Source organism: Brachypodium distachyon, chromosome 1 (assembly GCF_000005505.3).
Source record: "Brachypodium distachyon strain Bd21 chromosome 1, Brachypodium_distachyon_v3.0, whole genome shotgun sequence".
In the NCBI taxonomy this organism is placed as follows: domain Eukaryota; kingdom Viridiplantae; phylum Streptophyta; class Magnoliopsida; order Poales; family Poaceae; genus Brachypodium; species Brachypodium distachyon.
In genome coordinates, this window is record NC_016131.3 from 260,215 (window position 1) to 282,457 (window position 22,243).

The 22,243-nt window shown below is 46.6% G+C and overlaps 2 pseudogenes; one reads left to right on the top strand and one right to left on the bottom strand.

Annotated features, from left to right (window-relative positions):
* Nucleotides 1-206: 206 nt before the first annotated feature.
* LOC104581335 lies at nucleotides 207-2,848 on the bottom strand (annotated as a pseudogene).
* A 15,440-nt stretch (nucleotides 2,849-18,288) lies between these two features.
* Nucleotides 18,289-21,931, top strand: LOC100833934 (annotated as a pseudogene).
* Nucleotides 21,932-22,243: the final 312 nt, after the last annotated feature.

The following is a 22,243-nucleotide window of genomic DNA, read 5'->3' on the forward strand; positions in this document are numbered from 1 at the left end:
TAATTTGTTAAATGACCATAGGGCACTAGCAAATTCGACTAACTTTTAAAGGTAATGAGCAGAGAGAACTAGCAAGTGTGCACTAACAAAGAGCACTAGCATGAAAGAGTACTAATAGGAATAAGCAGAGGCATATTCATGGATATCCTTTTTAACAGTGTGTACTGACTGAATGATAAAGCTGATGTACTGATGTACTACTGTGGTGAGTTGTTACACAATAATAAAGAGGATTAGAACGGTCATACATGCACACCAGATCCTATTTACAGTGTGTACTGACTGAATGTGCATCTTGTGTTGCATCCTTGAGCATCAAACTGAAGAATAACCATGCATTAAAGCTCAAGAATGAACATGCAAACAATCAAACATTTTCAGTATGCACAAAACAATGTAGTGCAAGCTTTTGATCACGACGATAATGTCCAGCAAGTGTGCATCTGTGCTAAGTATCAATTATTACAGACTAATAATGAGCAGAAGGTAGGACAGATGCATCACAGGCAAAATTAAGATCTCATAGCCAACATCAACAGGAACTCTTCTCAGGCAGTAAATGAGTCTGAACAGCGTCGCCCGGCAGATGGGGCTCATCTGCATCAACAGGAACCTCCGCGTCGATGAGCTCCTGGGTCTTCTTATCATTGCAGCTCTTCTCAGGCTGCATTCAAGGAAAAAAACACTTGGTTACTTGGACAAATGGACAAATAATGTTTACATCATACAAATAACACAATTAAAGGAACTGCAATGGTTAGTTCATACTAATAATGAGAATATGTGTTATGTACATACACATCCTGTCAATAAAAAAGTGTGAGAGATAGTGTTCAAGTGACAGAACTGAGGATCTTCCTTCCCATCCTACCTATTTTCTGTAGCTAAACAAATTCTCCACATTATGTGTACTGTCTAGCTATGTAAGTGGAAACAGAGAGTAAAATGACATGCACATACAGCAGTCCAACAGCAACATAGAAAGACTAGTCGCAACAACAGTTTATAAAAAAGGCTACTGCTAGTATGAATCTTAAGCACCCCATTAACATTTCTTGGTTATCAAGCATCCTATTAAACTGTACTGTCTACTGCAGATGTCGTGGCTGTGATCTGATTATTGTATTTGCAGCGCGGGAGTTTGGTTGGTTGGTTGAATCTGAACTCTGGGAACTCTGAAGCTCGAGCTTAAAAAAAGCTGACGAGAAAAAAATGGCTTTTCACAACACTTGTTAGATTAGCAAAAGTTAATTTGAGTCAACTCTTGGTTTTGATGATTGTAGTAGCCTTGACTCCGTAGACAGATGGTTCAATCTCACTGTAGGAATACTAACATGCAACATATACACATGGTCGAGGTAACTTGCAGACTCTGCACATTAGCCAATGGGGAATCAACATGTAATTTCAGCCTCTACATACGACGACTTACCATCTCAGGAAATCTAAGATTTTTTTGGCAATCTATTCCCTACCATTTCCATCCCTGTACTAATCTCACCATTTCGTGTCAAATTCTATGCATTATCAACACTAACAGCAGAACTATGCATCACTTCATCACTAAAAGAACAACAACTGAATGAAAGAAACAGTGGTAGAGCACGGGCTTGCAATGAGGGGGAATCAGACCTGCGCCGATGCCGCCACCCTCCCTTCTCGAATTCCTGTCCTTCTCCACCGCCGGTTTCTTCTCCTCCTCTGACGCCGGGCCTCTTTCCCCACTCCACCGCCGCGTCTTCTGTCCGTACCTTCACCGTGCTCGACATCTTGCTCCGCAGGCGGCCACGGGAAGCGCACCAAGGCCAAGACGGCGTGGGTGGATACGAAAGGCGTACGCGTCAAAGGGACATGGCGGCGACAAGCGGGGAACCGGGCGGCGGCAAGGCGCTGGCGCTTGGCGACGCGCTTCTGCGACCAGCGAGGAGCTCCTAACTAAGATACAGGGGCGGCACTAGGATGAGCGGGGTGGAGGGCGGCGACGATCTGGGCGCAGGCCGGGTGGAGGCGGCGAGCGTCGAGCGGACGGGACGCCGGCCCAGTGGTGGCGAACGGCGGGGCGGCGTGCCCTATCTACTCGCTGTTTCTTCGCGAGGGCGGCGTACTCTTTCTTTCACAGGATTGACGGCCTTTGCAGGCTGAGTGAGCCGTGTCCATCTGGCCCGTCCGCGACGCCGTTTGGGCCATTTTGACGGACACGGACAAACGGACTCGCGGAAATCCGTGTCCATCTGCCTCCTGAGGTGCAGCTGCTGCGCGTTCGCGGCGCCCCCGCCGACGTCGGCGTGCGCGTCGATCGTCTGGTTGATCGCCTGCTCGCTCCCGTTCTTGCCCACCACGTTCGTGTTCGCGAAGCTGAACCGCTGGGCGAACGTGGTGGTGATGTTGCCGCGGGAGGAGCTCACCCAACCCGTGGCCGAGATGTTGCGGCTCGCCGTCGCGCGGTACTCCCCGTCGATACCATCCAAGGAGTGCGAGGCGATGCCTCCCGCCAGTTTCGGCGCGTCGTAGGAGATGAGGCCGCCGGCGGTCGTGGATGCCTTGGGATCGAGCCAGAGGTGGAGATTGGCGTTCACGTACCAGGAGTTCTGCGCGTTGGTGACCGCGAAGCCGACCTCGTGTTCCTTGCTGTCCAGGAGCTTGCCCAAGAACGGCGTGAGCTCGATGCCGTAGGTGGGCAGATTGAAGGAGCCAATGCTGGTTATGGGGCGCCAGATGAGGGGATTGATGCCGCCGGTGTAGATCACCGGGAACGGCCACACGGCGCCCACGACGTCGCCGTCGAGCTGGACCGTGACCTCGCAATTGGCCCGTTCTGCTCAGGCGTGTTCATGCACCACGCCGTACGCATTGGCTGGCACGGCAACGCGTGTGGACTCGACGTCGGTGACGTTCTGGACGACAAACCACAGGTCATCGTCGAGAGGCAGGCTTCTTGACACGTGACGTCGCACGTCGGTGCCGTTCTGGACGACAAACCACAGGGTCACCTCGGCAAACTTACAGCGGCTGGTGGACGAGGCTTGCCTGCGCCCAGCCCGTGCGCCTAGCGTACGTGGCAGGCATCCCGCGACTTCCTCATCTTTTCTCCACCCGCGCTTATTTTTCCGTGCAAAAGAAAATTAGGAAATACAACTCTGATACGTATCCTTTCCGCAATACTGCTCATCGTCCCCCACGCCTCCCTAACTGAGCATTCTCCGGCCACCAGCGGCAGCGTGGACGGCGACGGAGGACCTTCGACCGAGAGGCGTCGAACGGCGTCTGGTGGCCCGCGGCCATGTCTTCATGCTGAACACCTTGTTCCATCTTCGAGTCAAGGACGTGGCCAGCAGCGTAGCACGACCGCCGCTGGCGCAGCTCCAGCCAGCTCATCCTCGACGGCACGCAGCTTCTCCTGGAGGGCATGTGCATAGCGATGAAGTGTGCCTCGGCCCTCGGCGGCCGTCACCAATGACATGGACAACGAGGCAGTTGCTGTTAGAGATAGTATGGTATACGTATCATGTAACAAGACGCTATATCTCCTCTCCCCCTATCGATGTATTGTGGTGTAGCCCCTATATAATGAGAACGAGAAGATGAGACTCGGCGGCGCCCTAGACTGCTTGATCTATTAGAGCTAAGAGCTCTCAAATTCAAAACCCTGCTCACGCAGTATTAAAAAAAAGGATTCTGTGACCTGCACCGAACCCACGCTAAGGACTAAAATAGCCTAGACGTGAGGGAGAGTGTCAAATATAACTACACTACCTAGTCTTTTTCCATCAGATCGGTCTTTTCGGTTGAGTTGGCTAGTGCAGCAATCTCACATGGTATCAGAACCAAGATGTCTCAAGTTTAAGACACTGCTCATGCAGTATTAAAAACAAAAGAAAAAAGATTCTGCGGTCTGCACCGAACTCCCACTAAGGACTAAAATAGCCTAGACGTGAGGAGAGTGTTAAATATAAATACACTGCCTAGTCTCTTTCCATCAAATCGGTCTTTACATGGTACCAGGCCGGCTCTTCCGCGGACAAAACTGATCGCCTAAACCCTAGATTCATCCCCACGCCGCCGCCCACCTCGATCTCCATCGCCGTTGTGATGGCTTGGTCCTCCGCCGCTCCCTCCATCAATCTGGGATCGCCGCCGACCGACAAGCTCACGCGTGTGAACTACTCTGGGTGGCATGCCCAGGTTCTTCCCGCCATCTGTGGCGCTCGCCTCTATGGTCTCCTAACTGGCAGCGATGCAGCTCCGCCGGAAAAGTTGGTCATTGAACCAGCTGACACGACCGCCACGGATCAGACGCCGAAGAAAATCGACAACCCATCTTACGATACCTGGATCGCCCAAGATCAGATCGTGCTCGGTTACCTCCTTCAGTCGATTAGCCCTGAGGTTCTCCCTCATGTGCAGAGAATCGAGACTGCCGCCGGTGTCTGGTGTGCAGTTGAGGAGATGTTCGCCTCCCAGAGCCAGACCAAAGTCACGAACCTTAGGATCACCTTGGCGAACACAAAGAAGCTGCAGATGACCACTGACACCTTCCTCACCAAGATGCAGGGCATCATCGATGAGCTAGCTGCGGCGGGTGAGATCATCTCCATGAGGGAACACGTCTCCTTCATCCTCGCAGGACTTGGGGCCAGATACAATTCTCTATCGCTGCCCTTGGAGTCGTCACCACCCCGATCTCGCTTGCCTCGTTGTACTCTCAGCTCCAGGCGTATGATGAGCGTCAGCTTCTGCTAAACGGCCTTGAGTTTGAAACCTCTGCTAATGTCGCCCAGCGCCAAGGTCGTGGGCACTACAACAACAAATCGCGCGGCGACTATGTTGACCGCAGCGAATACACTGATCGACGTGACACACGCCGCAATGATCGGCGTGATGATCGCCAGGCTCATCAAGGACGTGGAGGCGGACGAGCACCCCAGGAGGGGGACGTGGACGCGGGCGCGGATGGCGTCGCACCACACCGTGAGTCAACGTGAGCTGCCAGATCTGCAACAAGGAGGGACATGCCGCCAAGGACTGCTGGTGGCGGTTCCGTGAAGATGATGATGACTCCGATGACAAGGAGGCCCATGTCGCCTCATATGGAGTTGATACCAACTACCACAGTGGTGCCACCCATCACGTCACTGGGGAGCTCAACAACATGATCGTACGTGACACATACCGCGGCAATGAAAGGGTGAACACTGCAGGTGGTCATGGTATGCCTATTTCTCATGTTGGTCATTCTCTTGTTCGTACCCCTGCTAAAAAAATTCACCTAAACAATGTTCTACACGTCCCACATGCATCCAAAAATATTCTATCCGTTCATAAATTTACCATTGATAATCGAGTGTTCATTTTCATCCCTTCTATTTTTTGATCAAGGACCAGGCCACGGGGAAAACAATTCATAGGGGACGTTGTGTTGGAGGGATTTACTGTAGTGATCTCACCTGGAAAGGTGCCGATCCCTATGCTTTATTGTGCTAGTCCCTGAATCAATCGCTAGCACACACAGTTTAAAATGTAATACCAAGAAATAAAGGTCTTTATTACACCATATGATCCAGAAGTACATAAAAGATTACAAGTCGCACAGCACAAGGCTAGCTGATTATCAGAGTTTACAACGAAGAACATATCAGCATGGAGTCCTTCGTCCTCATGTACCACAGGCGAGCATGTTGAGGATAGACTCGTAACTCCTAATGTTTCCTTACTCATCGTCTGATAACCTGCAACATGAAACGTTGCAGCCCGAAGGATCAATACATTTGGAATTGTATTGGCAAGATGACACTTTGGTGGACACAAGTGGCAACCTAACACCTACATGATCATTTGGCTGGTAGAGCTCAGACATGATTTGCATAAAGCAAGTTTTCTCCTATCATTTGTCAAATCATTTTCTTTCATTCTAATTAAACGGTACCATTGGTCGTAACCAATGAACCTAGACTCCACTAATGGAAACCAGCGAGTCTTCCTACCCTGATTCTCCCATTGAATTTTTACTTAAGAAGTTGGGATGAGGAGATTTTCAAACAGGATCCTTGTCAGTTCGCTCAAGTTGTCCGTAACCGGAGACACGGCTAAGTACTTAGATTTAACACTCTGCAGAGGTTGTACAATTTACCCACATGACCTAGTCTGTTCTTCTTCCATGATGCACATTTTGCTCAAATGGACAGATGTCGACTAGGACGAGACTTTTCCGAAGTGATCACCCAGACCTTTCTCTACGGACCCGTACCAACCTACAATCCCCTACATCATCTGTCACATAGGGTCCAGGCTCTCACAACATACTCTGTCAAGCCAGATCCCATATAGCATGTGGCTGTACGGTAAGCTAATGAGCAAGGTTGTCTCCAATCTCTTTAATCATGGGTGACTTTCCGCAAATGTGTACTCACACCAGGGTATCGCCGTTGACAGGGCCCCCTGATGCAGCCACCCGCTCCAAAGCTCCACCATTCACCCAGGTAGTTCATTAAACTTAGTTGTTTATTTTTCCTTAATCACTAGCAAAATGTTTTCATAGCATAGCTAAGCAACAACTAAATTTAATGGCAGCAAGGTATAGTCATCAACCGGAATACCTACACTACTAGGAGTGATATAGCAAAGCATAAATAAAACCCTATACATGCATACTACATAAAGAACTACATGCATAGATAAAAACTAGGACATTTATGATGGGTGTGTCACTTGCCTTTTTCGTAGTTGAAGATCGTTCACTACTCTCAATCAAAACACGTAGCTCTCCGTTCAAGCTATAAGATAAAAGAACACAACATAAACACACATTCCAACAAAAGCAAATCAAACAAGGCAACAAAGAGTTGTTTATTTGTTTAGCTTAGTATTCATTTGTCTTAGTGATAATGACAAAAGGTTGTGGCATAAGGCTGGCTTGATAAGGCTGGGAAGGTTGAATGGCTAAGGACTTAGAAAGAAATAGATATTGGAAAAGAGTTGGTGTTTCACAAGGTAGAAAAATGGCTAAGTCCCATAATGGTGTTTCTAAATTGTTAGGGGGTTTCAACACTTAATAAAATAGAAAGACAATATTTAGGATCAGGTTGAGAAGTTAGATAGAAAAAATCTAAGTCATGGGATTCTTCTGAAATCACTTCTCCTAGAGCGATCTTGATTCCTCTTGCCTTCTCTTCTGACTTGCACTTATCTTCACACTTGCCCTTTTCTTCAGACTCCTCCTTTTCTTCAGAATTTCCTCCATGGTGTTAATAAGATAGAAATATGACTAAGTATCATTTGGTGGATGGAAATGGGGGTCAATTACTTAGAAGAATTTTGGGTAAGACAGAGTTGATAGCATTGCACTTAGGCATAAATAGAGAGGAGATTTTCACTAAGTCATTATAGGTAGAGTTAGATGTTCATTAGGGCTTGGTGACAATGCCCAAATGGCTCTAGTAGGTAGATATGATCATAAGATCCAACTTGCCAAAAATGATCATATTGAAAAGAATTAATGAATTTAAGTTGTGATAAAATACTCAATATCCCTCAGTTGAGATTCGAATATATTTTATCTGTCAAAACTTGAAACTAACGGTTCCATTGGATTCTATATTTGGTAACGATTCCAACGATACCAAATTTGCAAAATTTAGCTAAGTAGAACTTAAGATATGATTTTTAGAAGTTCGCGGCATTTTGTCCAAATGACGAAAATGAAACAGAAGTTGGATATATAGGCTGGATACGTCAATCAACAGCAATCTGATACGTTGCAATGTGCTGCCACCAGCTAACAAAGGAAATAAGAAGATTGTAGCGCCCAGATAAAATATGATGCACCTACAGGATCGACCAAGATATGTAGACGGATTCTTTACACAGAAATAGATCGACGCCTTTGTTACTCATCTGGCTAAAAACTCGGCTACGGATCATCATGGCCTCAGAATACGCGTTCTTGCCGAGATTACCGTGCACTACTAACACGTTACCTAGCATCTAGTCTTGCCATGAAAACATAACTGAACTTAGATCGATCTGAAGGAGATTCCTATAGGATTTCCCACGTGAGGTTGTGCGTGAATTTTCAGTTGGATTTGCATATGCTATTCTTGCTAACTGAATTAATGTGATACAACTTGTGAAATTAATTTGCTTTGGATGATGGCTGAGACACTACGTGACACATGAGGAAGAATTACTGGTGTTGTTACTAGAGACTTGATCGAAGACAGTTCTATTTGATTGCTAGCTGATACTTTTGAACCGTGAAAGACAAGGAAAACACCACGTCCTGAACTTGACTAAGTACGCCAAATCAAGAATCAAAGAACTGAGGAAGAGCTCACCATACAAGTGCAGTGCAGCTCGTTGGCAAAGGTTTGGACGGCGACAAGAACGCGGGATGGATGAAGTTGGTCACCAGAGATGATTCCAGAGTCGAGGGAGAGGTTGTTGCAGCGTGTCGTTTCTAGGAGAAGGCGATGGAGTCCTCGGTTCTCCTGGTCCAGGCGACGGTCTTCAATCGCGACGGCGGGATACGAACGGGAATTCAAATCAATCGTCATCGTGGAAGAACCTCCGGCTTCCTATTGAGAGAATGGAAGGCATCAGAATATGCACACACTCTAAAGGAAAAGAAACAAGGAAGAACCAGGGCCTGAGTCCCTTGATATCCGACAAAATTGACGACGCCGTCGCCGTGGCTGGCGGAACAACGGCGACGTGACCAATATCGACTATATGATGCAGCACCATGTCCTGTATGTAGGCCTTGACAATAGGAGTTCCCTGGTGCGAGGATTCTTCGCGATGATCACTGAGGGCGACAAGATCTCACGACGAACTCGAATTTGTGTCTGAAGTTGGCATGGTTGGTATGGTCTCTACAGAGCTCCTCTCAGAAAAGTTTAAGAATGAAAGTGAGGTAGGAAAACAAGAGACGCACGGCGGACATCTCGGTTTGTATTGTTATCTAGTGAGCAGGGAGATGGAGAGACGAGTACCACCGGTTGGCATTCGGCGCGCCCAGCAGTTTTGGACAATTAAGTCGAGTAAATGGAAAATTAATTCCCTGAACGAATTCTCCATCAACTATTGAGTAAATTCTGTGTTGATGTCGGGGAGAAACGGGTGCTAAAATTGATGGAAGGAGGGAGGGGAGAGGTACACTGCCATGGACTCGTAACGCTCCAGCTGTGTACGAGGAAGAAGAAGATGATCGATCAGGTGGGCTTCTGTCGGGTTAGTCAGATGGTCCGGGTTGGGTCAGTTTGATTTATTTTTTCCTTCTATTCTATTTTTCTCCTATTATATGAACTGTCTTCAAATCTAAAACTGGTTCAAAACAGTTTTAGACATTACAGAAAATTTGATAAAAATACCATTGCTAATATAATTCAAAGGTGAACACTTTGTCACCGGTTTTGTTCGTAAACAAAATTGTGATAATCAAAATATTCTACATAAGCTCATAGGCTTATTCATAAATGGATTTTTATTTTTATTTTTATTTTTATATTTTGAAAACCAGAGGTATATGAAATCTCTATTTTGAGAAAATTGTTTTAACTAAAACACAAAAGTTTAAATTCCCTGTGGAATTTCAATCAAGACAAACATTTTAATTTATTTATTTTAACATTCCAAAATTAGGAAAAATTTGGGATGTTACATTTACCCACTCATATCATCATTGGTGTCATCGTCCCAGTCTTCCAGCATTGTTTTGTTGCTGCCAAGCCTTCACAAGCACGGTGGCATAGTCATCTAGGTCATCCTTCATCAAATATTGTTAGGCAAATTGTTAGCAAGAATAAACTTTTGTTAGTAAAAGATTCCAGTTTAGAGTCAGTTTATGATTCATGTCAGCAGAGTAAGAGTCATCAGCTTCCATATCCTATATCCACCGGTGTATCCACTGCCCTTCTTCAGTTAATTTTTTCTGATGTATGGGGTCCTGCGCCTACCTCTGTTGGTAGACATGACTATTATGTAAGTTTCATTGATGATTATAGCAAGTTTACATGGATTTATTTGCTTAAGAAAAAGTCTGATGCTTACTCTACCTTCGTCAACTTCCAAAAACTTGTTGAACGCAAACTTGACACCAAAATCCTCACGGTACAGTCAGACTAGGGAGGAGAGTATGAAAAATTAAACTCTCTTTTTCAGACACAAGGAATCTCACATCATGTTTCCTGTCCTCATGCCCACCAACAAAATGGCTCTGCTGAAAGAAAGCATCGTCATGTAGTGGAAGTAGGACTATCCCTTCTTGCTCATGCACATATGCCATTAAAATTCTGGGATGGAGCCTTTTTAACTGCCACATATCTCATCAATATGCTTCCTAGCAAGGTTATTAGCAGTGGTACTCCTGTCCATCGCCTGCTAGGAACTCAGCCAGACTACAACTCTCTTCGGGTGTTTGGATGTGCTTGTTGGCCTAACCTTCGCCCATACAATAAACGTAAACTTGCTTTTCGTTCTAAGTAGTGCGTTTTCCTTGGTTACAGTCCCCATCATAAGGGTGTCAAATGCCTTGAGGTGTCCACTGGTCGTGTCTATATATCTCGTGATGTAGTATTTGATGAGGCAGTTTTCCCTTTTCAACATCTCCACCCCAATGCGGGCGCTTTACTCCGATAACAAATATTGTTGCTTGATCCATCCTTGCATAATTTTGACCAAGGAACGAACACTATGATGACATGCATGATGATAATACTCATACTACTCACCCTGCACCAAGTACCCCTTTTGTTGTTCCGCAGGGTGCTACAGGTCCAACGCAGCGTGCTGCTAAAAATTTGGCTGAACATGATGCGCCAAACAGTCCACAAAGCTCACATGAAATAACGGAGGAAGCAAACAACGGCGCTAGACATGAGAGCGATTCTCTGTCGGAATCCACCTCGGGATCATCCCTGCCATCCTCCTCGGATCAGTCACCTGCCAATCGTCGGCCGACTGCCCCCTGCCACCCGAAAGCGACAGGTTCCGCGGTCTCCTGTACCGCCCACGTGCGCGTGGACCACCGCTGGTTCCATCCACGGATCCTCTACGCCTGTCGCCCCGAGTGCGACGGCCACACACTCTGCGCCAGGATCGCCTGTGGCTTCCGACCGCGTCACGACAAGCAGTGCCGACAGCGCTCGTACGACGAGCACCAGTACCGCCGGCTCCGGATCATCTGCGCTCTCTCCTCCTGTGCAACAACTTGTGCCTTTGCCTGCACCGACTCGACCTGTCACTCGAGCGTCTCGTGGCATTCGCACTCCGAAGGAGTATACTGATGGGACAGTACGTTGGGGACTTTCTGCTATCTCCACTGAACCAGCAAATGTACAAGCTACTCTTCAAGATCCGCATTGGAAAGGAGAAATGGATGAGGAATATAGTGCACTTGTGAAATATAGTGCACCTAGTTCCTTCACGACATGGTAAAAACATCATTGATTGTAGATGGATCTACAAAATCAAACATCGAGCAGATGGCTCTATAGATTGGTACAAGGCTCGTCTTGTTGCAAAGGGTTTCAAGCAACGTTATGTGATTGATTATGAGGACACTTTCAGTCCAGTGGTGAAGATTGCCACAGTTCGCCTTGTTTTGGCCATTTTAGTATCCAGGGGATGGAGTTTGTGATAGTTGGATGTCAAGAACGCGTTTCTTCATGGTGTTCTGGAAGAGGAAGTTTATATGAGATAGACACCTGGTTATGAGGACCCCGGGTATACTAACTATGTGTGCAAACTTGACAAGGCTCTTTATGGGTTGAAGCAAGCACCTCGAACATGGTATTCTCGCCTCAGTTCACAGCTGCTGAAGTATGGTTTTCGTGCTTCCAAGTCTGACACATCATTGTTCATTTATCATAAGGGCAGCGTTACCATGTTCATGCTTATCTATGTTGATGATATCATAGTGGCCAGCTCATCTCAAGCCGCCACTCATATTCTTCTAAAGGCTCTCAACAAGAAGTTTGCACTCAAGGATCTCGATGATGTTCATTATTTCTTGGGCATTGAACTTCTCAAAGTTCATGATGGTATCATTCTTAATCAAGCTAAATATGCACATGATGTTCTTGCACGTGTTGGTATGACCCATTGCTCAGGTGTTCCTACACCCCTTTCGTCTTCTGAGAAGATCACTTCAAGGGAGGGAGATTTCCTAGGTCCAGAAGATAGCACCAGCTATAGAAGCATGGTAAGTGCGTTGCAGTATCTTACTCTCACAAGACCTGATATCTCCTATGCAGTCAACAAAGCATGTCAGTATTTACATGCTCCTACTACTATACATTGGGCTGCTGCAAAGCGTATACTGCGATATGTTAAGCATACACTGAGCATGGGAAAAATGTTCATGAGGTCTAGTTCCACTTTACTCGGTGCCTTCTCAGATGCAGATTGGACTGGTTGTATCGATGACAGAAGATCAACCGGAGGATTCCTGTGTCTTTTGGACCCAATCTGATTTCCTGGAGTGCCAAGAAATAGGCTACAATATCCAGGTCTAGCACTGAGGCTGAGTACAAGTCTGTGGCCAATGCTACAACAGAGATGATTTGGGTTCAGTCCCTGCTTAAAGAACTTGGAATCAAGTTGAGTCAAACACCTTGTTTATGGTGTGACAATTTGGGAGCTATGTATTTGTCAGCAAATCCAGTGTTTCATGCAAGAGCCAAACACATTGAGATTGACTTCCATTTTGTCAGACAGAGAGTTTTGAAGAAACAACTAGAGATAAAGTTTGTTCCTTCTAAAGATCAAGTTGCTGATGGGTTTAAAAAAACACTTCCTGTGAGAAACTTTGAGGAGTTTAGATTTAATCTCAACTTAAGAAAGTTGTGATTAAGGGAGGGTGTTAGAGATAGTATTGTATACGTATCATGTAACAAGACGTACGCGTCTATATCTCCTCTCCCCCTATCGATGTATTCTCATGTAACCCCTATATAATGAGAACGAGAAGATGTGACTCGACATCCGAGTAGCCCTAGACTACCTGATCTTTTACGGTTGCTGCTCATCATTGGAGCCACTGCCACTGCCGGATGAAACTCTTGTGAGGGTGTCGTTAGTTCGTTACCGGAGACCAATACGTTGACGTGGCGCCAGCGTGCCGAAGATATATGCAGCATGATTCATGTCGGAGCAGCCACTCAGGGCGAGTTCGGTAGCCTGCACCTGTTTTGGGGCTCGTTGGCGCAGTGAGACGGGACTCACTGTGTGTTCGGAACGGGCCACAGGTCAGAAAACGGCTTTTGGTTGGTAGCTCGCGAAGAACTCGTGTGCACCGGTCGGGCAAGAAAGCTCAGTTCATTTGGTTGGCTGCGCAGGGCCCAGTTTAGCCCTACCGATACACCGTTTTACTGTTCGGTTGCACACTTGACACTCCCATACTCTTACCATTGTTCAAATGAGGCGAGATTACCATGCCATACCGTGTTACATGCGATCACACACGAATCAGAAGCACAAGATCCTCACGATGATGATGATGAGGAAGACGATGATGAAATCTTTGACCCTGCTCTCACGTACCTCAGGTGCTCCTAGCGCAATAGGCATTGCTATAGCATGCATTGGCACTGGAGGAAGCTGTGCTAACGGCAATGGCTGATTGATGGCCTCAATTGCCATGGCCTCATCATCCAAGAAGCTCTGGTACTCTTGTTGTGCCTCCTCTAATGTTTCATACCCTCTGTAGTTGTTGTTTGAGTAGCCACTGACTTGCTCTTGGCAGGCCCTCCATGAACTGTAGATACCTAGAACCCTTCCTCGGAACACCACATACCACTAGAACAACAGAAGAACAAGTAAGGTTTATGATCGATCACAAGCGTTAAACAAGTCATGACAAATGAACACAATGTTGACAGCAAATGATAAACTAATAGGGGCATGCATGATCATTGCAAAAGTGGATCACAAGTTCAACCTACCCTACTATGGTGTCATCCTACCACCACAACAAAAGTGGGTGTCATCCTAACACCGCAAGTTCACCATCACATGAGGGATTAGTATATACGACCTCATCATAGTTACATCATAGTTACAGGCCATAAGAAGTCTTTAAACCCTAACTACCACCAAAATATACATCATCATCATCAAGTCATGAATCCAACACCATCACCTCCGTGCATGCATTCCCTCCCCGACCGCTTCAAGGGAACCACACTACAGAGGAGTTGCCTTCACTGGCCGCAGGGGTCCGCTCCAGTTCGAGGCCGCCGGCAACCCGTTCGAGGAAATGCCGGTGGACGGGGAAGAGGAGGCAGCGCGCGAGGAGGACGACGAGGAGGACGGCGAGGAGGAAGACGAGGACGAGGAGGATGATGGCGAGGACGGCAAACAGGAAGATTAGCTGGAGGAAGGCGCAGAGCCAGAGGAGGTCGTCGAGGTTGACGCGGACGGCGTGAAGAAGAAGAAGGACAAGGCAGCCTCTGGCTCATGAGGCCTCAAATGGAAGGATCTGGAAGATCAGTGCCTGTGCGACTCGTGGGCGACGGTCATCGGCGCCAATCAAAGGTATGGAAAGTACTGGGCGAGGATCAAGGCAGAGTTAGACGAGCGCAAGTTCCTCGACAAGGATTACCACACGATGCCAATGAAGAGGAGCCAGAAGGCAATGTCGACGCGATGGGGCATCATACGGGCGTCGGTGAACATGTTCCATGGCTTCCATGGCAAGCTCGAGGCGAGAGGGGATAGCAACTGTAACCCTGTCGACCTGGTACGTGTGCCGCCACCCCTTGTCGCGTCTCTTCCTATCACAACCTGATATATGATAAGTCTTTTACACTTTCTTTGATTAGTTGAACCATGCCATGCGGTTGTACCGGAAGAACTCGGAAGGGTTTAGGCCTTTCGTCTTGCTGCATTGCTATAGCAAGCTGAAACACTGCGAGAAGTGGCGGTTGACGCGTATCGCCTTGTCGAAGGGAAAAGATGCTGCTATTGATCTCGATGGGCCGCTCGCAACATCGGTAGGGCGCCCTATCGGCAACAAGGCTGCCAAGGCCGCCTTGCTGGAAGCAGCGGCGACCGAGAAGACGCAGTCGTCGATCAACAAGTGCCTTGCCGAGGTATCGTCGGCCCTGCTCATCCGCGACAAAAAGTCCGACGAAAGGTGGGCGGCGCTGCTCAAGAGGCAAGAAGAGAAGATGGAGCTCAAGAAACACAAAGAGGACTTCTCCGTGTTGACCGCGTCGACAAATGAAATGGATCCCCGGACGCTGGCGGCGCACAACTACTACAAAGTCATGATCCTTGACGAGATCGACGCCAAAATTGCCGCGGCCGAAGCAGCGGCAGCAACCCCACCTCCGGAGGCAGCGGCGGCATCAGCAGGAGCTTCCGCAACAGTGTCGGCCAGCACGCCTGCGTCGGAACCGGCATCGGCAACTGGATTGGCATTGGCGGTGGAGCAGACATACTAGGCAGAGGATGCCGAGATCGTCGTGCTCGACGGGCCAGTGTTGACTCAGGATGCACCGTCGTCGTTGCCGAACTGCTTCTTCTAGTTATGTTCAATTCGTACCCCGTTCTGTAATATGATCGTGTCCAGTACTTTGATCGTGGCGACTTCGGCAAGAACAATTGCTTTTGAATGTCGACTATTGCAATTTATGTTTGAGGGTGGATTTGGGGGACGCGGCTGGGAACGGACGCGCCCCATATGCGGCACGAGTAGACGGCCTCCCCCATTCGCTCAACCCGGCGCGCTTTGGGGGGCGGTTTGGAGGCGACGACTGGAGATTATCTAAGCTCCTTGCCTATTCGAGACTTGACCTGCTCGTCGCTTTCATGGCATCGATGCCTCCGACGGTGAAGCAACAGACAAATCGAGATCGTTAATTTGAGGTCGGTCAGCGCGGGTGTGCGACCACTCTGCTCATCTCGGCGGTGTTCTAGTTTCTTTTAACTGTGGCGGTGACGGCCGCGCGATTCAAGCCGGAGAACTTGGTAGGGAATGGCGTGATCCTATGAATGGGTTGCGAGTACTCCCTCATCACAGTTTACTGGGCGCCTTTCGTTTTCCATACAGTTTCACAATGAGCCCTTGATTAGGCGCATCAGCATTTATTAGCCTTTTAAGTGCATGCGAAGGGAAATGGCTTGTTTACTGAGTAAAGTGTGTGCATGCAAGTGGAGGGAGTACTAAAGCGTGTGCATGCAAATGGAAACTGCTCATTTAGTGGACGAGTGGAGTACCAAAGTAAGTAATTACATGCAATTAGGCGACGTAGGTTTAATTTCTAAACGCTGCTCCACCTCAACCAGAATTAGAGCCAATCACAGAGTGCCTCAAGGGCGCCCTGTAAACTGTGGCGGAGGGAATATTACGGACCCTATTTGTGATTTGTTTTCCTGCCGAACCAAACGAACGCGGGGCAAAATTTACGGAACTACCCGATGGAAGCCACGGGCTGGGCACAGGCAAAGCCTCTTCCGCGGCGGAGACCGGAGTCGCTGATGAGGCTCCGTAATCTTTTTTGACGGAAGGCTCCCTAATCTAAGAATAGGAAAGAAATAACGGAGGCCGCTGAGACGAGGCGGAAAAAAAGTACATCGCGTACATGTTATCCCCACCCCCACCTTATCCGTTCCTCTCGACCACAAGCTTTTTCTCTGTGAAATCACGATGGGAAGCAGGGCAGAGAGTCGGAGGAGCACCGCGCGGGAGGCCGGCGTCGCCGCGAGCTCGGAGTACCTCCTGGTAGTTGCCATATCACTAATTACCTGATTAATTGGGCATAATTGCCAAGTTCAAATGAGATTAGTGTATTTTTTTTCTCCTCGTATCAAGTGGCAACTGATAGTAGGCAAGCAGACAAGGTCACGAGTCTCCTTTTTGACCTGTGTTGAGCGCTGTCCACACAAAGGAAAAAGCAGTTTTGGCTTTGAACATGAACAAACTGTGTGCGCGTGAGGCAGAGGCTTGCCAGCGGGGCGAAACAAATATATGGGGGCGGCTGGCTAGTCAATACATGCATGGGTCCACGCTAATTAAATCCCTGCACAAGAAATAAATATAGTGCACTCAGGCAAGTTTGATTGGCCGTTTCAGTTTTCACCCCCAGATCGTGTGGGTCATGAAGGATCCCACTATTCCGAAAAAAACGCCAGAATTACGGCGCGGAAGTAACAACTGTTTACACGCGGTGCGGAGATCCACAAGAGAAGCAGCGCATAGCCAAGGTTTTTTAGTTGCTATGGCAGCCAAATGATCTTTCTACGTGCCCTCTACCAGGAAAAGGAGAGGCAAGGATATGTCATCCAAATAATATTTGCACGCCTACAGCATGCCCTCTACGGAGATGGAAGAGTACTCGCCGTTGCAGATCGCCATCTCACCAAAAAAAATATCCTTATGAAGTTGAGTAACCTGTGAAGAGTATATTATGGTTAGCATGCAAGGAAGATAAATACTACATGGTTACTAAAAAACAAGCATAATTACCTATGGAATGTTATATTCGGATGGAATGTCATATGTTGGGAGGCCGGGCCAATCTTCTTCGTTCTTGAAGGGAGGATGTGGACTAGGGCCTGCTGGGGGCTGAGTGCGCCTTGGTGCATAGTACTTTGCTGGTTCTTGTGCATCAGCTGGATCTAGCTTTGGGGGTAGAACCCACTTAGTGATATTGGGATTGTTGGAAGGGAGCGGAAGTGAGGGCTGCAGAACAAATTAGCACATTATTAATTGCATGTTGTCTTTAATTAAAAAAAAGGCTTTATTGCTACTCCCTCCATACTACATGGCTCACATCGAATTTGCAAATACTGACTGAGTAGGTGGACGAGCGGGTTTAGAGGGAGTAAATCAGGCTAATTAATGCAGTATACCAAGAATGCGTGATTTCCCTGCCTTAACTACCACAGCTTATACGAGAGAAAAACAAAAAATATTTGACCAATCTCTACCGGAGGGAGGTATGGAGGGAGTAAATACTTACCTCCTGGCTGTAAATGTCGTAATCAAATCCGGGAGACTGGAAAGATGCTATAGCTGGCCCTATATTAACAAAAGAGCAATACTCAGAAATCACATCCGGAAAGAACATTTTGGGACTAACAGAAAATCATCACACATACCTTTTGCTTTCTTCTTGTAGATGTCCTCGGGTGCCCATTTGAAGTCAATCTTATCAATAGTGCAATTTTGAATGGCATCCTGGGCATCTTCACGGCTCACAAACTCAATGTCACAATAGTCATTACTCTTCTCCCGGGACCTCTTCAGACCGCAAGTCTGAAAAATAAGAGAAAGCATCTTCAAGTTACACACACAGTGGCTGGTCAACTATTGGCTCCTGCAAAATGGTTTCAGTATTGGAATCGGCAGAAACGACTAATTAGACCATCTCAAAAGCTAAGAATGACAATGTTCAAAAAATCGGCCGATTTTCCGATTACTCGGCCTCTTAATCGTGAATCGCACGGTAGGCGATAAGATTTTGCCATATCGTGCATGTTTCTCGTCTGGGCGTTTAATCGCTCTGACAAGCGAGTAATCGGCCGAAACTTGATTAATCGCCAAGAGCCCGTGGGCCAAAATCCTGAAATAATCCAAACGCCCGCCGCCCCTCCCATAACTACTCCTGCTCCATAGGGTTGAGGCCCTCGTGTAGTACGCCAGTTGCAGATGCAACCTGCCGCCGCCGCCGCCGCCACCGCCACCATGATCACCTCCGGCAGCCAGTGCTAGCTCGTCCGCCCAACCCGATTCCCGCCCTCATCGTCTTCTCCATCTCGTCCAGGTCAAGGACGCAGCGGCACGACGACCAGTCCCCTTTCCTCCGACAGCAGTTCATTGCCGGCGTCTCTCCCGCCAGCAGCACAGGACCAACGCCTCACGTTCCTCAAGCAGTAGCAGTAGCAGTAGCTCGCCTACCACCCCTTCATCTACTCCACGGTATGTTTCTCATCTCCCTTTCTTAGTCTTGTCTTTAGTTCTCTCTTTCTGGTAAAAAACTGGAGCAGCGGTGTGTAAATTTTAAGTAGATTGTACTATTGCTGTTGTAGATCTTGAGTTACTTAGCTCGAATTTTGAATTCATATACTTTGATAATAGTAGTAATCTTAATGTATGTTAGACTGATATGTTTGGACGCACGCACGCAAGGTTGCCGCCCTTTCATTTTTTGATAAACTGATACGTTTTGTGGCTGCTACTCTTTTATTGTTTGTAGATGGCTGCTACGGCTGGTTCATCTCAGGTTGCAAGTTCCCAACTAAAGAGGAATTCAGATGATATGGGCTGGGAATTTGCTGTGCTGATTGATCCCAATGATCCGCAAAGAGTTAAGTGCAAGCTTTGTGGAAAAGAAATGTCAGGACGGGTGACAAGGATGAAGGAACACATTTGCTCAGATCAAAGGTGCAGTGACATCTTGTTTGCATGCCACACCAGAGCAGCAAGCTCGGTGTAAGGCGGGAAGTGAGGCACCAAAGAAGAGGAAGATAGAAAAGCTAAAGAAAGAAGAAGAAGTAAGAGCTGCAGTGAACATAGAGGTGGTCAACGAGGATGATCAAGAAGAGCTTAATGAAGTTGGTAAAGGTGATCCGAAGAAGGGGCCTATGGATCAATATCTTGCTCCAATCGATCCTTCAATTCCATTGAACAAGAAAAAACATCAGCAGAATATAAATGATAGTGTTGATAAGGAGAGAAGCTACCGAGTGGGGCAGTACTTGGCTAGATGGCCGTACAAGAAAAATGTACCCTTCAATGCTATCAACGATGACGACTTCAAACAGTTCTGTGAGGCTCTTGGTCGTTATGGTCCTGATTGGAGGCAACCTTCTCAATATATGATTCGAGAGAAGATGTTGTCACAAGAGGTGGAAAGAACTAGGGATTTGTTGAAGCCACATGATGTTGAGAGGGCGAACACAGGGTGCTCTATCATGACCGATGCTTGGACAGACAAGAAAAGGAGGAGCATCATGAACTTGTATGTGCATTGCAAGTTGGGGACTGTATTTCTTGGATCAAAGGAGGCGTCGGCGGATGCACACACTAGTCTATACATCTATAATTATGTGGATGAATGCATTGAGAAGATTGGTATGAATCTTCAACTTTTAATTCACTCTCTCATTCATTGCTTTTCAAGTTTTAATTATGGGTTGCTTGCTGAAAATTACGATCTGATTATTGTCCTTTGCTCTGATGTTTTGTAGGTGCTGATAATGTTGTGCAAGTAGTCACCAATAATGCATCAAACAACATGGGAGCAAAGGCGATGTTGAAGGTTAAAAGGCCCAAGATTTTTTGGACCTCATGTGCAACTCACGCCATCAACTTGATGGTAGAAGTGATTGGGAAGCTCATGCCACAATAATGAGTAGGGCGTTTTGGAAAAATGTGTCTCTTTGCATCAAGGTATTGTTATCTAAACTACAAATTTTGTCTTGTTTACTACTGTTTTGTACTTATATGTTATACTAATAATCTTATGCTTTTGTATGTTCGAATGCAAGGTTTTCGAGCCATTGGTGGAGGTACTTTGGTTGGCTGATGGTGATGGGCAGTCCATGGCCTCTATGTATGGAGAAATAATAGAGGCAAAGAAGGCAATAATGATTGCAGTTGAAAGTTCAGAGAAGGACTATAGGGTGATCGCAACAGCCATGGAGAGCAAGATGAATGGAAGACTAGATACCCCGTTGCACATGGCAGGATATGCCTTAAATCCGTACTATAGTTATACTGACACAAGCATCTTTAGTGATGTAGAAGTCATGTCCGGGTTGATGGAGGTTGTTGAACAATTTTATCATGGTGATGATGAGGCGATAAATAAGGTGCTTAACATAGAATTGCCCAAGTTTAAAAAGAGAGAAGACATGTTTGGGAAGGTTGCTGCCACAAAAGCTATTATCAATGCAAATTTCAATGCCGGTAAGCTCATATTTGTGCCATATTGCATTTCTGAAATGTTTGGGCTGATGCATAATACTTCGTTTTTCCATCAATGTAGGTGAGTGGTGGGCAACTTATGGACTAAAAACTCCTACATTGATGCACATGGCTTTAAGGATACTCAACTTGACCACAAGTTCATCCGGATGTGAAAGAAATTGGAGCGTTTTTGAACAAGTAAATCTCAACTTGCAAATACTCAAATCTGGTCCTGAATTCCTTATTCATTTATGACATGTGTGAATCATTAACTACACTTTTCTATTTCACTATTTGTAGGTAGATGCAAAGAGGAGAAATAAACTAGATATCCGCCGTAGAGATGATCTAGTATATATTCAATCAATGGAAGAATGATGGACAAGAGAAAGAAGTTAGAGTCATCTTGGGATGTTCTCCTTGGTCAAGATGCTTCCATGGCACAAGATTGGATATGTGAAGGAGCTTATAAAGATGAGGATGTTGATCCAATTACGGGGCTGCCATACTCCAACAGTGATGATGCAATGTGAGGCACCGAAGCTATGGATCCTCGTAGAAGTGCAAGAGTGAGAGAACTCCATGAGGTGGAAGAATTTGTCTCCGATGAAGAGGAAGAACAAGTGGTTGTCAATGAGGATGAGATAGAGTTCGAGTCCGAGGATGATGGGGTGCTAGAGACCATTGACAATGAAGATGAGGAGGAGCCGATTGAGCCTTGAATCTTGGGCCTTTAATGAATAATAATCTGAGCAATACATGTGTTGCTTGCTTTCCTAAACTTTATGATTTATGTTTTCGTGAGTCGTGACCAATATTGGTTGTGACGTGAGAGAGAACTAAGAACCTGATGCTTGTTTGAAAGACCTTGTTGGCTTTGTGAGAGAACTAAGACCTATTTCTGTCTTGTGGACTCTTTATGTAATATGTATTGCAGTACTGCTACAGGCTACCCTATTTCGTCTGATATTTGTGTCTATAATTCTGCATAGGTTTGGCAATCTGAAGTTGCAGAGCATACACTGATGCTTGTTTCCATTTTGTATGCTTGTACACCGATTAAAATGCAATATCAATGTAAGACACTAGCGTCTAATACTCCAATATTATTTTTTGCATATCATAATATAGAATATTTAGTGCTAGATTTGGAGATTTTACAAAATGCTGGCCGATAAATAGTCGGCCGATAAAATCGATTAATCGGCCAATAAGCGGTTAATCTCTCATCTGAGGCCGGCCGATCAGTTACCGATTAGCGATATCTTGAACATTGAAGAATGATGTGAATGAACTTATTAAACAACTGCAAGAAAAAAGTTTGGAACCTGA